Source organism: Rhincodon typus, chromosome 12, assembly GCF_021869965.1.
Source record: "Rhincodon typus isolate 14 chromosome 12, sRhiTyp1.1, whole genome shotgun sequence".
NCBI classification, from domain to species: Eukaryota; Metazoa; Chordata; class Chondrichthyes; order Orectolobiformes; family Rhincodontidae; genus Rhincodon; species Rhincodon typus.
Window position 1 is genome coordinate 1,536,456 of NC_063343.1, and position 16,562 is coordinate 1,553,017.

Here is a 16,562-nt window from a genome sequence, read left to right on the forward strand (position 1 = left end):
ACCCCACACCACCCAACCCCAACACCCCCACTCCACCAACCCTACCACCCCCCCAACCCCAATAACACATCCCTCCCTGACACCCTCAATGCTTTCTATGCTCAATTTGAGCAGAATCCCACCGGTGTGGCAACGCCTGCCCCGACAGCCCCCGACACACCTCTTCCCTCTGTCACCGCTTCAGAAATCAGATCAGTCTTCCTGGGAGTCAACCCAAGGAAAGGGATGGGCCCCGATGGTGTCCCTGGCTGAGTGCTCAGATCCTGCACGAACTGACTGGTGGAGGTATTCACCAACATCTTCAACCTCTTCCTCCTACAAGCCAAAGTCCCCACCTGCTTCAAGAAGACCATTATCATCCCCATACCCAGGAAAACACATGCAATGTGCCTTAATGACATCCGCCCAGTGGCTCTGACCTCAATAATCATGAAGTGCTTCAAGAGGCTGGTCATGGCCCACATCAACTTCAGTCTCCCAACCTGCTTCAATCCCCCACGGTTTGCCTACCAACATAGCAGATCCACAGTGGATGCCATATCCCTAGCCCTACACTTAATCCTGGAACATCTGAACAACAAAGACACCTATGTCAGACTCCTGTTCGTTGTCGACAGCTCCGCCTTCAACACCACGATCTTCTCCAGACTGATCTCAAAACTCTGTGACCTTGGTCTCAGCTCCGCCCTCTGCCTCGATCCTCAGCTTTCTGACCCATAGACCACAATCAGTGAGGATAGGGAACTGCACCTCCTCCATAATAACACTCAACACTGCAGCCCCCCCCCAGGATGAGTCCTCAGCCCGCTACTGTACTCGCTGTATACCCACCACTGTGTTGCCAAATTCTGAACGAATGCTATCTATGAGTTCACTGATGACACCACCATAGTGGGATGGATATCTAACAACAACAAGTCAAAATACAGAAGGAGATGGAGGGCTTGGTGACGTGGTGCAAAAAAACAATTTGTCTCTCAACGTCAGCAGAAATAAAGAACGGATCAGCAACTTCAGAAACAAAGGAGGAGAACACGCCCCCATCTACATCAACAGAACTGAGGCTAAGAGCGTGAAGAATGTCAAGTTCCTGGAAGTGACGATAACCGACAACCTGTCCTGGACTTCCCATGTAAATGTGACAGTCAAGATGGCACAATAACACCTCTTCTTCCTCAGGTGTCTCAGGAAATTTGGCTTGTCTATAAGGTCCCTCACCAACTTCTGCAGAAGCACCATTGAAAGCATACTCTCCGGGTGCATAACGGCCTGGTATGGCAACTGCTCTTACTGCCCAGGGCCGTAAGAAACTACAGAAGGTGGTGTGCACAGCCCAGACCATCACGGAAGCCAACCTCCCATCCATGGACTCCATTTAAATAGCTCGCTACTGCGGAAAGGTGACCAACAAAGACCCATCACACCCCGGTAATGATCTCCTACAACCTCTTCCATCAGGCAGAAGATACAGAAGCCTGAACACACGCACCAGCAGGTTCAGGAACAGCTTCTTTCTGGCCATTATCAGACTGATGAACTCTCGAGCTTCAAATAATGTGAACTGGATGCCTCTATCTAAGTCTTTTTGATTTGTACATCTTTTGCTTGCTGTGATCTGCCTGTATGCTCATAAACAAAACTTTTCACTGTATTTCAGTACACGTGACAATAAAATCAATCAACGTGATCCCTGATTGGCCCAGGTTAACAACCCCAAGCAAGGATCTCATTGTCAATGTGATTCGCCTGATCCTTGTTCCAAACACTACAAAACCATTGGGAACAAATCACACACCTACAATAGTGTAAATCACTGAGCAATATCATATTTACCTGTGACAAATTTCTAGCCAGCCTCTAGGATTCAGTATTCAGGCGGATCTAAGCCTTCTTATAATCGCCAAGATAGACATAGCATTCCTTTTCCATTGCGACATTTCCTGCCCATTACTGAGATAACTGGAGAAGGGTTTGGATGTAAATGCTACAAAGTACAAAAGGAAAATAGGTCGAAAAGAACATCAATAATCTGAAGGGGAGAATCTTCGTTTATAACAAACATGTGGAAGCTGAAAGATTTGGGAATTGTAATCGTTCAGGTTACTGTGAACAGGTCAGTGTAACGCTCATCAGGTGGCACAGGCCAAAAAGAAAAGGCAGTAAAGTGAAAATACGACTTTATCCGAAAAACCAAACTTTTATACTGAAAAGGATCCTTATCACTGGAACAAAGGGTAAATTCCTCCAACTCAAATCTTTCCTACAATGGAATATATTCTGTTACTCATTTACTACTTCATATTTTATTGCTCATGGGGCAATTGTGACCGGGTTAGGCCTGAATCAAGCAGTCGAAGCTTGCTTTGATTTGGAAACACCAGGTCAACTAAAGGTTACTCTTCTTCATTGGAAAAATATTGACTCTATTTCTTACTTGTGTGAAAACTCCTTGACAAGCAAATCTTAATTGGTCCCATCAATGTTTTATTCAAGCACAAGATGATGGCGTTGCTGGCTAGGCCAGCATTTATTGCCCATCCCTAATTGCCCAGAGGGCAGTTAAGAGTCAACCACATTGCTGTGGGTCTGGAGTCACATGTAGGCCAAATCAGGTAAGGATGGCAGTTTCCTTCTCTAAAGGACATAAGTGAGCCAGATGGGTTTTCCTGACAATCGATTCGTAGTCACCATTAGACTTTGAATTCCATATTTTTATTGAATTCAAATTCCACCATCTGCCATGGCGGGATTCAAGCCTGGGTCCCCAGAACATTACCTGGATCTCTGGATTAATAGCCCAGTGATAATAACAGTAGGCCTCCCGTTATCAAGTATTAGTGGATCTCTCACAAGTCAAAAGCAAGTGAGGTCTTTAGGCGAAGAATTAAGAATTGGAAACTTGGAAATTGTTTCCTATTCTCAGATGTTGCAAACAGAGGAACTGCTTTTAATTAGAATTAAATGACTATAAACTAAGAGAGCACATCAGTGAGAGTGAGACCGACGGAAAGAAATACTGACTGTCTGGAGAAGGTTACTGCCTGTGTTTTAGGAATTAGGCGATTTAGCAGCTTGATCAATGCGGGTAAATATGATGGAATTCACAAGTTGATAATTCATGTATCTGTCAGCACAAGAGAAAGGACATGTACCTTTAGTTACATGGATGCCTGATGTTTGTATTTGCAATTGGTTAAATAAAAATGAGCAGTTGGCCACATGATTTCAATGTTCATTGTATATTGTACATGTGAGTATTTTATATATTGTGCTGGTGACATAGCAGATTAAAGCAGTGTGTGGGTGTGTGTTTGTTTATAAATGAGTGATTTACATCTTTGGTTACTGAATAAAAGGGAAATGTTGAAATAAATATACTCTTGAACTTATCTGTAAAAAACACAAGTAATGGATATGGCTAAAATGGGCTTTCCTTAAGCACACCTGTAGCTAGTGGCTGGTGCCTATTGGACAATACTGTAGATACACCTCACAGAGGGTAGTACACTGGAAATCAAGGCCTGCCAATCCAAACATCATCGCATTGATTAAATACTTTAACAAAATACACAGCATTTACCTGCAGTTGAGGCCCAGGTGAACAGAAAGCACAGACCAAGTTTCTGTAATAAATAAGAATTCCTGTTAAGTACAAGGTTCTAGCTACAGGCAAATGTCTATGAACTGTCAACATATAACTCAACTGAAGGCTTTTCTCTTTAGAACGACAAAGGATGAGAGGTGACTTGATAGATGATCAGAAGTATAGATAGAGTGGACAGCCAGAGACTTTTTCCGAGGGTGGAGGTAGCTATTACGAGGGGGAATAGTTTTAAAGTGAGTGGAGGTAGATATAGGGGAGACGTCAGAGGTAGGTTCTTTACTCAGGAAGTGGTCGGGGCGTGGAATGCATTGCCGGAGAGCGTACTGGAGTCGGCCTCATTAGGGGCATTTAAGCGGTTATTAGATAGGCATATGGATGATAGTGTAAGGTAGGGATGGAGGTTAGATAGACCTTAGGTTTAGGGTAAAAGTTTGGCACAACATCGTGGGCCGAAGGGCCTGTACTGTGCTGTACTGTTCTATGTTCTATGTTGTACGAGTTAAAAACCTCCATACCCTTTATAAAACTCCCCCTATATACACAGACAAAACAAAATGGTGTTTTGAATGGGTGGGAGGGGGAACAGAGGGTAAGGCAAAGGGGGAGACTGAGATTCAAAGGCTTTTGGCCAGATCATTCCTAGCCTAATACTGTTTGGTTACCTAGGAGACAATCATTGGAAGGCAAAGGGCCTTTGTCACCTACCATTAGTAACCACTCCACAGACCAATCAGAGACTTGTTGCCAACTGAATCTCGTTTTATACTCACGCACCAGAGACAGCCCAGCTTCGATAACCTTCCCCCACCTGCTTGAACAAACAGCAATAGAAACAGGCACTTATAATACAGTGTTGGGAACCTGCTTTGAGAAAGTGCAGCAATACCTTCCACAATTCTTGATTTGAATACAGCCCTCGAGCTATTTCAGTCCACAAACAAAAATATAGGAAAAAATACAAATATACAGTTTTACAACTGATCAAATGCAGCTTCACAGACCTGGACTACTTGCAATAGCTCCCAAACCCAGTCCCACTCAGAACATTGACAGACTATTCAATTACAGAGGTTTGGCTGTAGGAAACCCCCCACGGTCAATGGGCAGTGATTTAGGTTATTAACTTATAGGCAACCTAACTAGGATGCCCAGACTGACATATTGGATAACATCATGTAACTCTACACAGATCGAGAACAGAGCCTGAAGTCCTAATCTTTTTAGCATCGTACCACTGTTTCTCAACCAGAGCCTGCTTGTAGTATTAATAAGATATAGCACTCCACAGAGTTACAGATTCACTAGTGTTACAGTGATTTACAATTCCTGCAGAAGACACAGAATTATAAAGACAACCAGGAATCAATCAGATCACAATCAAAGACATAAACCAATTAGAAAGGGTGTTGTGACATTTATTCAACAAGTGGAATCCTTCAAGTAATACACTTCAACAAGCATTATACATCCTGATTCTGATGTGGAGGTGTCAGTATTGTACTGGGGTGGACAAAGTCACAAGTCACATGACACCAGGTTATAGTCCAACAGGTTTATTTAAAATCACAAGCTTTCGAAGCGCTACTCCATTATCAGGTGACTTGTCATATGGGTGGGAATCGATATTAAAATATAAAAAAAAATTGAAGCAAGAAGGACAGGAACATTAATGGGGATGGAAGATCTCATATTGCAAAAAAAAAGCCACTTTTTCTTTTATATTCCAGGTAAAGGATGTGCCTGCTGTTAATGTCCATGAAATATTCTTCCATTGAGTGATGATTTGTTTTCGAAAATCTATCAAATTCTAACCATGTCTCACAGGCATTTAAAAGATGATCTTTCTTTCTTCATCCAGGAACCCAAGCAGAAAGTCCAAATGTTCATCACTATCCAGGCATGCATTCCCCAAAATATCTTCATCCTGAACTAATTCCTGTAGGAAGCAATGATGCCAAGGAGAAACCTTGCTTTCTCTTTGGCAGATTCGTAACTTGTGTACACGTATCCACTTCATTCTTCAATTGGTCATATGGGTTCAGTCTCTGAGAACATACTCAGATAATTTAATCTTGCTTCCTGCTATTTCCCACAAGGGTTTCTGATTTGAAAAATATTTTTCCCAATACAATAAAGCTGGATGGTAGAATGCTTTCCAAATATCAGATCAATGTCAGAATCAAGTCTTTGTGAAGCCAATCATTAAGATTACATGAGTTGGGTACAGAGTAAAGCTTGCTGTCGATTGGCAAAGGAGATTGTCAGTGGAGCACCCCATCAAAAACCCCACAATCCTGTCACACCTTCTCAACCACCATCACTAACAATGTTCCTAGTTCACCCTGTGCCAAGATGTAAAAAGGTTTTCAGCTCTTCTGTACAGTGCAGAAATTTGTCAAATGTTAAACTCATACAACAGTCAAGAAGCACTCAATCTACTGCAACTGGCTGTTGGATTGCATCTTCACTGGTTGAATTACTGATGCTGAGGGGTATATTTACTGTCAAGTGTGTCTGTTTTGCTTTTGTCAAGACATGGATTGCAAATGGCTCAGAAAAGTGTCTGATCCACAAATGTGCTCCGGACTTTATTACCCACTGTAGTTAACAACCACAGAATAAGCAGGAATTAACAATGTCGGCACAAAACTGCACTATTCCTCATCCACCACGTAATCTCTAACACTGCTCTCAGTTACAATGAGAATGCAACAGGATCCCAGTGCCTATTGTACAGCAGAATTACTTGGAACTAGCAAGGAATCAGAACAGAAAAAAGACATTGCAGTGGGTCAATTAGAGCAGTGTTGCTCACACCTAAATACAGGACCATTGCAAACTGTGGATTCTGTATCTCAGAAAGCAGGATACATACCTTTTGGGAAAGTTCTGATAAGAACACACATTAATTTCAGAAAGGTATTTAGCCCAACTCAGTACATTGATCTAGAAAGAATTGCAGCCCCTTCCCCTCTGAAACTGGTTCTTAAATGACTCTAGACTTTCTGATTTCACTAACCCAATCGAAGGATGGATGGTGACCGCATTTGGTGTGAACAATTTCCCCGAGATCTGATTCAAATTTGCTCTGTTCTAGATGGAAACTGTGTTCCCTTGAACTGCTTTTGTAATTTTATGTGCTTTCTCCTAGGTTTTTTTTAAATACCATTTATCACCTAATGCATCTTATCAAGAATCAGTTCTCAGACACCTGGGCCCAACCGAAAAGTCAGACTGTTCTAGTGACTCAGACCTTTGCTGCTGCAAGCTGACAGTACAGAGCTCGATCTGCAATGTTTAATATCTCCTCCGCATTTTGTTGATCAGAAATGAAGATATTATTCTGAATTGGCTTAACCAGAACCTCATATGGTTTGTTAATGATTTTCTCTGACTTTGACTCTATTATATAATTCATAGTTGAACAATATTTTCACTCAGTTGAATTTTGTTCAACATTGGTGCAAGTTGTTAAGCATCGCATCTGCCAAAAATGCTTTCAACTTCACCCTTAGCTTTTGAGTATATAAACAGTGACCATGTTGTGCAGTTTTTCTTTGTATGCGCTACATTGGCTCAGTGTTAATTATCTTTTCTCAGGGAGTCGAGAACATAACCAAGGCCAGCATTTCAGGGTAGTACGGAGGAAATGCACTGTCAGCAGTGTCACTTTCCAGACAGAAATTGAACAGAGCTCCATCTGTCCTCTCAGGTCAAGATAAAAGATCCCAGAGCAATATTCAAGCAGTTGGTCAATATTTATCTCTTCAAGCAAAACCTAAAACAAACAATCTAGTCTTGTACTTAATTGATATTTGTGAGACCTTGTTGCATGCAAATTGCCTGATTCATTTCCTATAACAGGCCATGCACTTAGAGGCCTAGAGCTGTACAGCAGCGAAACAGACCCTTTGGTCCAACCTGTCCATGCCGACCAGATATTCTTAATTAGTCTAGTCCCATTTGCCAGCATTTGGCCCCTATCCCTCTAAACCCTTCCTATTCATATACCCATCCAGATGTCTTTCAAATGTTGTAATTGTACCAACCTCCACCACTTCCTCTGGCAGCTCATTCCATGCACACACCACCCTCTACATGAACAAGTTGCCCCTTAAGTCCATTTTAAACTTTTCCCTTCTCACCTTAAACCATTCCCCTCTAGTTTTAGACTCCCCTACCCTGGGGAAAAGACCTTGTCTATTTACCCTATCTATGCCCCTCATGATTTTATAAACCTCTATAAGATCACCCCTCAGCCTCCAACACTCAGGGAAAATAGCCCCAGCCTATTCAGCCTCTCCATGTAGCTCAAACCCTCTAAACCTGGCAACATCCTTGTAAATCTTTTCTGCACCCTTTCAAGTTTCACAACATCCCTCCCATAGTAGGGAGACCAGAATTGCATGCAGTATTCCAATAGTGGCCTAACCAATGAACTGTACAGCCACAACATGACCTCCCAACTCCTATACTCAATGCACTGACCAATAAAGGCAAGCATACCGAATGCCGCCTTCACTATCCTATCCACCTGTGACTCCACTTTCAAGGAATGATGAACCTGCACTCCAAGGTCTGTTTGTTCAGCAACACTCCCCAGGACCTTACCATTAAGTGTGTAAGTCCTGCCCTGATTTGCCTTTCCAAAATGCAGCACCTCACATTTATCTAAATTAAACTCCATCTGCCACTCCTCAGCCCATCGGCCCATCTGATCAAGGTCCCATTGTACTCTGAGGTAACCTTCTTCACTGTCCACTACACCACCAATTTTGGTGTCATCTGCAAACTTACTAACCATACCTCCTACGTTCACATCGAAATTATTTATATAAATGACTTCAAAAGTTCTTAAATAGCTGGGAAGTGTTTTGGAATGTGTAAAGATTGGGAATGATACAAATATATGTACAAGTTCTTGAAATCAGTCATTGTTCTTCCCACTGGACAATTTTTACAACACATTTTGAAATCTCTAAACCACCTCTTCCATTCCACTGGTTGTGCAAATTTATTGTATATGCATAAATCTGATCAATCTGCATTACATTTCTCAATTCAAGACACTGAGTTAAATTACAAACAATAGTGGACCAAATATTGGGCAGCCCATTCAGTGCTGCCTTCCCTTAACCCTAGAATGTTTTGAACAAGTACTATTAAATTCTGCCTTCAAATTATTCCTTACCCATTAGCCAGATCATAGAATAGGATTCCTATAGTGTGGAAGCAGGCCATTTGGCCCATTAGGTCCACACCAACCCTCCAAACCCCTTCTGTATCCCTGTAACCCTGCATTTCCCCAAGGCTAAGCCACTTAACCTGCACATCCCTGAACACTATGGGACAATTTAGCATGGCCAATCCACCTAATGTGCACATCTTTGGACTGTGGGAGGAAACCCACGCAGACATGGGGAGAATGTGCAAACTCCACACAGACAGTTGCCCAAGGGTGGAATCGAACCCCGGTCCCTGGCGCTGTGAGATACCAGTGCTAACCACTGAACGACCACGTCGCCCCAATCTCTAGTTCTGACCTCAGCATTCAAATGTAACTTTATCTTTGGCAGATCACAAGTTATATAAATACATCACTGGAGCAAACTGCCTGCATCTGCTTCAGAAAATGAACTGGAGTAAGTCTGGCAATTTTTGCCCTAGATTTAAAATGATCAAGGGCTGAATTCTAGTGTAGCAGAAAGCACACGCAGCAAGTGCACCTGTCAAAAGAGCAGAAAATAAAATTTAGGTCATCGCTGTACAAGATTATAGCGTCTGTACTGCATGGAAAACCAGCTTTTCCCTCAACTTACAAAACATGTTTTGGTCATTTTTGTGCAGAACGTACCTACGTACAGATTCTTTCATGTTAAAAATATCACAGAAGTAGAGAAATGGTCACAACACCATGGAAGTGGGAAAGCGAGGGCCTAGTGGTATTATCGCTAAATCATTAATTCAGAGATCCAGATGGCGTTCCGGGTTCGAATCCTGCCACAGCAGACGGTGAATTTGAATTCAATAAAATATCTGGAATTAAGAATCTAATGATGACCACGAATCCAATGCCGATTATCAGGAAAAACCCATCTGGTTCACTAATGCCCTTTAGGGAGGGAAGCTGCCATTCTTACCTGGTCTGGCCTACATGTGACTCCAGACCCACAGCAATGTGGTTGACTCTCAGCTGCCCTCTGGGCAATTAGGGATGGGGCAATAAATGCTGCCTAGTCAGTGATGCCCTCATCCCATTAAAAAAATAATTTAAAAAAGTAGAAATTAGGACAGGCCTGAAGAACACAAAAATAGGAGGAGTACAACATTTTACCCAGTCTGTTATTCAGTAAAGTTGTGGCTGATCAGCCTTTTTTAAAATTTGTTCAACTGGCATTGCTAGCTAGCCCAGTATTTATTGTCAATCCCTAACCACATTGCTGTGAGCCATACATGCAAGGTCAGACCATGTGAGGACAGCAGATTTCTTTCCCTAAAAAATATTAGTGAACCAGATGCATTGTGAGGACAATCGGCAGCAGTTACATGGTCACATTAGGCTAGCTTTTTATTCCAGATGTTTATTGAATTAAAATTTGACCATCCACCATGGTACAATTCAAACCCATTTCCGCAGAATATTTACCTGGGGTTCTGGAGTACTGGACCAGTGACATTACCATAGTGCCATAGCCTTAACATATCATCATCTGCCACAATAGTCCCACCACCTTTAATTCCTTTAATATCCAAAAAGATTTGATTGCTGAACAAAGAGACCTTGGAGTGCAGGTTTATAGTTTCTTGAAAGTGGAGTTGCAGGTAGACAAGTTAGTGAAGAAGTTGTTTGCTACACTTGCCTTTATTGGTCAGTGCATTGAGTATAGGAGTTGGGAGGGTCATGTTGCAGCTGTACAGGACATTGGTTAGGCCACTATTGGAATACTGCGTGCAATTCTGGTCTCCCTGCTATAGGAAAGATGTTGTGAAACTTGAAAGGGTTCAGAAAGGATTTACAAGGATGTTGCCAGGGTTGGAGGGTTTGAGCTATAGGGAGAGGCTGAATAGGCTGGGGCTATTTTCCCTGGAGCATCAGAGGCTGAGGGGTGACCTTCTGGAGATATATAAAATCATGAGGGCCATGGATAGGGTGAATAGACAAGGTCTTTTCCCCAGGGTAGGGGAGTGCAAAACTAGAGGGGCATATGTTTAAGGTGAGTGGGGAAAGATTTAAAAGGGACCTAAGGGGCAACTTGTTCACACAGAGGGTGGTGTGTGTAAGGAATGAGCTGCCAGAGGAAGTGGTGGGGGCTGGTACAATTACAACATTTAAAAGTCATCTGGATGGGTAAATGAATAGGAAGAGTTTAGCGGGATATGGGCTAAATGCCGGCAAAGTGGACTAGATTAATTTAGGATATCTGGTTAGCATGAACAAGTTGGACTGGAGGTGTGTTTCCATGCTGTACGGCTCTCTGACTCTATGACACTGCCTCAATGATTGAGCAACCACACCTCTCCAAGGTAGTGAATTCAAAAATTTACAACCATCTGACTGAAGGATTTCCCCTTATCTCAATCCTAAATGGCAGATCCCTTGATCATGACTTTTCGCTCGAGATTCCCAAACCCATCCCACAGGCAGAAGAAACATCCTCCCAGCATCTATTCAGACAAGCATCATCTGAATGTTTATGCCACTGTGAGACTACCTCTCATTCTGCTGAACTATCAGGAATATAGGCCTAATCTTCTCAATCATCACTACTTTCACGTATTTACACAGCATCTTTAACAGACTGAGTTTTCACAAAGCCCTCCAGAGGAGAGTTAGCAAAGTAAACCTGACACTATGTAAGTAAATACAAGAACACACAACCAAGATCTTGGCCGAAGAGGTAGGTTCTAAGGAGTGTCTTAAGAACAAAGAAGAATAAAGAAATCAGAGAGGTTCAGGGTGGAATAACAGAGTTTAGCGTCTTGGTAACTAAAGGTACAACTGCCAATTATGCAGCAATTAACATCTATAATACTGAACAGGTAGGCATGAGGTGTGAGGCCATGGACAGAGCTGAAAACTACGATGAGAATTGATAAAAGTCAAGGCATTTTTTTTAACTGGAAGCCCCTGTAGGTGGGTGTGCATGAGGTGACACAGGCAGAGTTTCGCATGTCCTCACATTTACAGTGGGAAGAATCTCGAAGCCAGCTACAGTCAGATCAAAGACAGGAGTAGACCAAGGTGGAAACAGTATCATATGATGGTGTGGATCGGATTAGAAGCTCATTTTGGTCAAATAATGCCAGTATTCCGACAAACCGCTTACACACGTGAATATGCATAATAGATGCAAGTGCCTTGCTTAACACTTTCAGAATTTGCTCCCTAAGAAATGCTCTCGAAATGGTTCTCCTAATTTTGTTCCTACCCACTTACTACCTTCAATAGTTCTGACCTCTTGTGCTCCAGGAAGCCCAATTTGTCAATATGTGTGCCCAAATTCTACCCCACATTGAAACCACAACCCAGTTTTCATGTCTGTCCACAAGTTCACAAAATCAGAGTTCATCAAACCTCATCAGTCTGCTTTCAGTGTTCAGTTTTAATTCTTGCCTTCTGCCATCCTCCCTATCCTGTCAGCCTTGTTAATCCCACTGTCTCTCACCAAAAACACTTCACCTTTGAAAGTCCCTTAACTCCCACGTCACTGACCAAACTTCTCCTCCCCACTCTGACCCCCCACAAACCCACACATCTGAAACTGTCCATGCCATATATTAGTTTCCATCTCCCTTCTATTACACCACATTCCCATTACCTCATTAACCATTTCAGGATCTTTTTCTGTATTAGGAAGGTGCTATTTTAAATAGAGCAAGATCGTTCATTAATGTGCCACAGAAAATCTCCCAAGGGATTCAGAAAATCTGATGAATTTGAGATAAAACCACTTGTGTAAAATATGAATGCTTCAGGAGTCCTAGGTTATATTACACTCCTTTAACCATTACCTCTATTTGGTGAGTACACACCCATTTAAACCTCACACATTAAATTACAGGCTCAATAGTACACTTTATATTTATTTGTGACAATCACAACACATCACAGATGACAGAACAAGCGTGGAACATTTACTGATCAAACATCCTTATTGCACTGAACAACTTTCAGGGGATCACAAGAAGTTCATCCAACTGACTGGACATGTTTTGTTCCTTTTAGTCTTTGTTTCTCAAAATTCCCAGAAGGAGGCAAGGTGGCGACACTCAAAGAATGCAGTAAATTTGGAAAGAGAAGCTCAAGAAGTTTCTTATCCACAAATGCCAGACTCAGAGCAGAGAGACTTATCAAGACAGGCTCAGACTCGCTTCAAAGGCTTGTGAGCAGTAGTTCAATTATTCACTGTCCACTATCTCTTGTTGAATTACTCACTGCCTGCCAATTTCTAAAATGTTACTGTTCAAAACACAAGTCTGAGAAATATTTACACAGCAGTCGTCATTCACACGGGGTACACGGCAGACAAATATCAGCACCATCCCTATCCAACGACCATCGCTCCATGCTCCGCTACAATGATCATTATCACAGACACTGGAGCCATTGCTTTAAACCTACCATACAACCATCACTAGGTATGGGCTGTACGAGTCTAAGACAGGTCAGTAATGCTCTCAGTGACTGCTTTGTTCTTATTAGAAAAGAAAAAGGGAAGTAATGGATCAGTATTTTCACAAAATAGTTAAAGGGAAGCCTATTTTCCTCCCAGGACTGAGTTATTATGACCTACAATCAGCACTGCAATTAAAAGTTATTTCAGAAGAAATTTGTCCAGAGGAAGCATTGTGTATCACTACCAATTTGTCACTGGCTAAATAATTCTTAAAGTTTACGCTGAGTTATGAAGCAATGGAACCTTCTTACTCCATTAGTCTCTACGTTTGCACTGGATCGGTATTCGATAAGTATCAGTCACCATCTGTGGTCAGTAATCCCAGAGGGTCACATACTCCTAGTGAATGAACAGCAACATTAAGACCAGGGATGTGAAAAACAGAAATTGCTGAATATTCACTGTGGAAAGAAACAGGTTTAACATTTCAGTTTGACAACCTTTCAACAGAACTGCTGGTAAACAGTAATGGAAGAGTTTTCAAGCCAGTACAAGAATACAGTGGCAGAAAGGACAAAACGGGAAGGTCTCAGTTTCTCTCCATGGGTATTGCTGAGGTTTTCCAGCATTTTGGGTCCTTATTTCAGATTTGCATAATTGACAGTATTTTGCTTTTGCATCAGAAAGGAGGACACAGAAAAAGCAAGTGATGTACATCCTACAACTACATTCAAGTGACATCTAATCCACCAACTCATTCAGGCAGTTAGCATTATATTTCTTCTCTTGCTAGCATTAGATTCTATTCAAAACATTTAATGTCTGAAGACCGAGAGAGATTAGCCAATTATGGTCAGCTGATATTTGTTCTGGGCGAATCGCTTAAGTTAATAAACTGCATTGGGAAGACATCTAGATGCTAATCTTCCTTGTTAACTTTATAGGGACCATCTAAACAATTTTCTCCCTCTTTAAATCTGGGACTGTGCCTTTCAAAGCCCTGAGGGGGAATAAGTCTGCCTAAAATTGGCTGTGTTTAATTTCTATTTAAACAGATTCTTGCAGCCATTCCCAAAGCTCACCTCATTGCAGATTTCTCGCAGTGTGAAGGGAGAAACTGAATCACCAAACTGAGATCTGAGATCTTGATGCCAAGCAGGAATTAGCATGCTGTAGGATGGTGGAGAAGGACCAACTATTTGCTCAGTGCTAGCATTCCCATAATCTGCCTTCTTTTTCATCCACAAAAACGTTGACAAAATTTGAAAAAAAAAGTGACAGTTTTCTCTCCCAATGTAATTCACCCCATCGCGAATGAAGCTTAAACTTACACACCCTGAATTCAATACTGCGGCTCTGAGTTTACTCAGCTTGTTAGGAACTATTCCATCTCAATCGGCAGTCAGACTTCTAAACTGATCACCAAAATTGCTGCAACAAAGTAACTGTCTCACTTCAACACCTTCAAATTCCTGCGTTTTCCAGATTTCACAATGCATTTTTAAAAAGGTCACACACACAGTTCCAATGAACCCAACAGAAGCTCAAGGCGCCATTCTTTGCTGGCAAGTCTTCACAGGTCAGGAATAAATCACATCCTCCAGATGAATCCAACCTTTGTCTTGCCCAACATTCATCAATACAGGCCTTCTGGGAAAAAAAATTGATGATTAACAATCAGGAGCAGCAACATCTTCCTGCCCCCAGCCTCAATCCAGCTAATGCCAACTAGGGGATACTCTTAAAATGCACAAAGAATTATGCCAGTTGAGCCAGCCCTGACGAGTAGGTCACTGTGGCAAGGAGCAAATCAACTGGTAAGGAATCAGAAGGCCAACTCTGCTGACAGCAAAATGCTGCTATACAAATGGTGTGTAAGAGACCCTGCCAATGGGATACAGGATAATGCAAAGCCGGTTAAAAATGAGTGTAAAGATCTGACCTACATAACAAAAATAAATCTTCAACTGTAATATCCAGTTTCGTTGATTAAAGGCAGACAACAACAAAAGCAGAAATGGCTGGAAAAGCTCAGCGGGTCTGGCAGCGTCTGTGGAGAGAAATCAGAGTTAACGTTTCGGGTTTAGTGACCCTTCCTCAGAACTGGCAGACAACCTGTCTAATTTAGAACTCTCTGATGAAGAGTCGTCTATTCTTGAACCATTAGCTTGATTCTCTCTCCTTGGATGCTGGCTGACCTGTTGTGATCTCCAGCAATTTTTGTTTCCAGTAATTTAACATTGTGCTGGGTTTAATAAAACAGTCAGAAAAATGGCAGTTTCACTCTCACACTCATCTCAAAAAGTTGTCCTGCTGACATTAGGGCTGGGTTGAACGTCAAAGTTGAATGGTGTGAGCTTTCATTCCCAAACCCCACACCACCCCCAACAGCCTGAAAAGCACACCACACCACCCCACCCCACCACCCCCGCAACAGTTTGAACACCCTACCTATAGCCCTGGGCTGTGGGAAGTCCCAGTCTGAAAGTGGCATTGCAGGTCAGTTCCACCATGGCTCAGTGGTTGGGGTTGGTGCATTGTGTAAAGTGCACGCTTTAATGTGAGAGGGGACCACCTAGAGAGCGCGGTGATCTGAGGCGAACCAGTCACCATGAATAAAACAGAAGCTCACCAACTATTTCCAAAGCCACACCATGCCCCAACTGAGAAAAGCGGGCTGCAACACACACACATTTTGTTACAAGTCTATACAAGCTGAGCAATCACATTAGCAGATACACCATCAGTGTGCTCACTGCACAGAGAGAATGCAGGACTTTTTGAGCCTCACCATATTTCACTGACCCTCAGTTTGCATTGAGCTGATGCTCCCGCAGGCTTGTTCTCTCCGAGTTTGGAAGCACTCACTCGCTCGATCCTTTGCTGTTAAAGGCTGAAGCTGTAGGTACAGACTGGTAGCGAGCTACTGCCTCGGACACACTGGCAAAGCTCACTTTTTCACAATGCAACAGCGAGCTGGGGAATGGGGCAGCTGCAAAAGAGGGACTGGACAATTCCAACAGCACGGGGCTGGATCCATAAAGAAATGCAGATCCTGAACTCCGCCCAGCCATGGGAGAGAACCTGCTGAGAGCCAGGCACACTCTCAGTTAGACATCGCTGGAGGGCTGCTCTTGGGCTGTGCTCTGAAGAGACAGCAGACTTAGTTCCACTGAACGTTTCCTAACCACACATTCTCAGCATTTCATGGGCTATACACATACTTACATAAATATACTCGAATTAATGAAACTTCAAACATACCACAGCAGATAACAGAAGAAAACATCGACTAAAACTATACACTGGGGATCCCAACATAATACCTTTAAGAAACAAGG

The 16,562-nt window shown here is 42.5% G+C and overlaps 1 protein-coding gene across 11 annotated transcripts in view; it reads right to left on the minus strand.

Moving 5' to 3' along the window:
• n4bp3 (NEDD4 binding protein 3) overlaps positions 1-16,217 on the minus strand; it is a 99,712-nt gene extending 83,495 nt beyond the window's left edge. For 2 of the 11 annotated variants that reach the window (XM_048603634.1, XM_048603635.1), the window contains exons 1-3: positions 16,013-16,217; positions 3,581-3,623; positions 1,834-1,984 (exon numbers count right to left, since the gene is read on the minus strand). The gene's annotated coding sequence lies outside the window, so the exon portion shown is untranslated. The other 9 variants (XM_048603640.1, XM_048603638.1, XM_048603637.1 and 6 more) reach the window with 9 other exon arrangements.
• Positions 16,218-16,562: the final 345 nt, after the last annotated feature.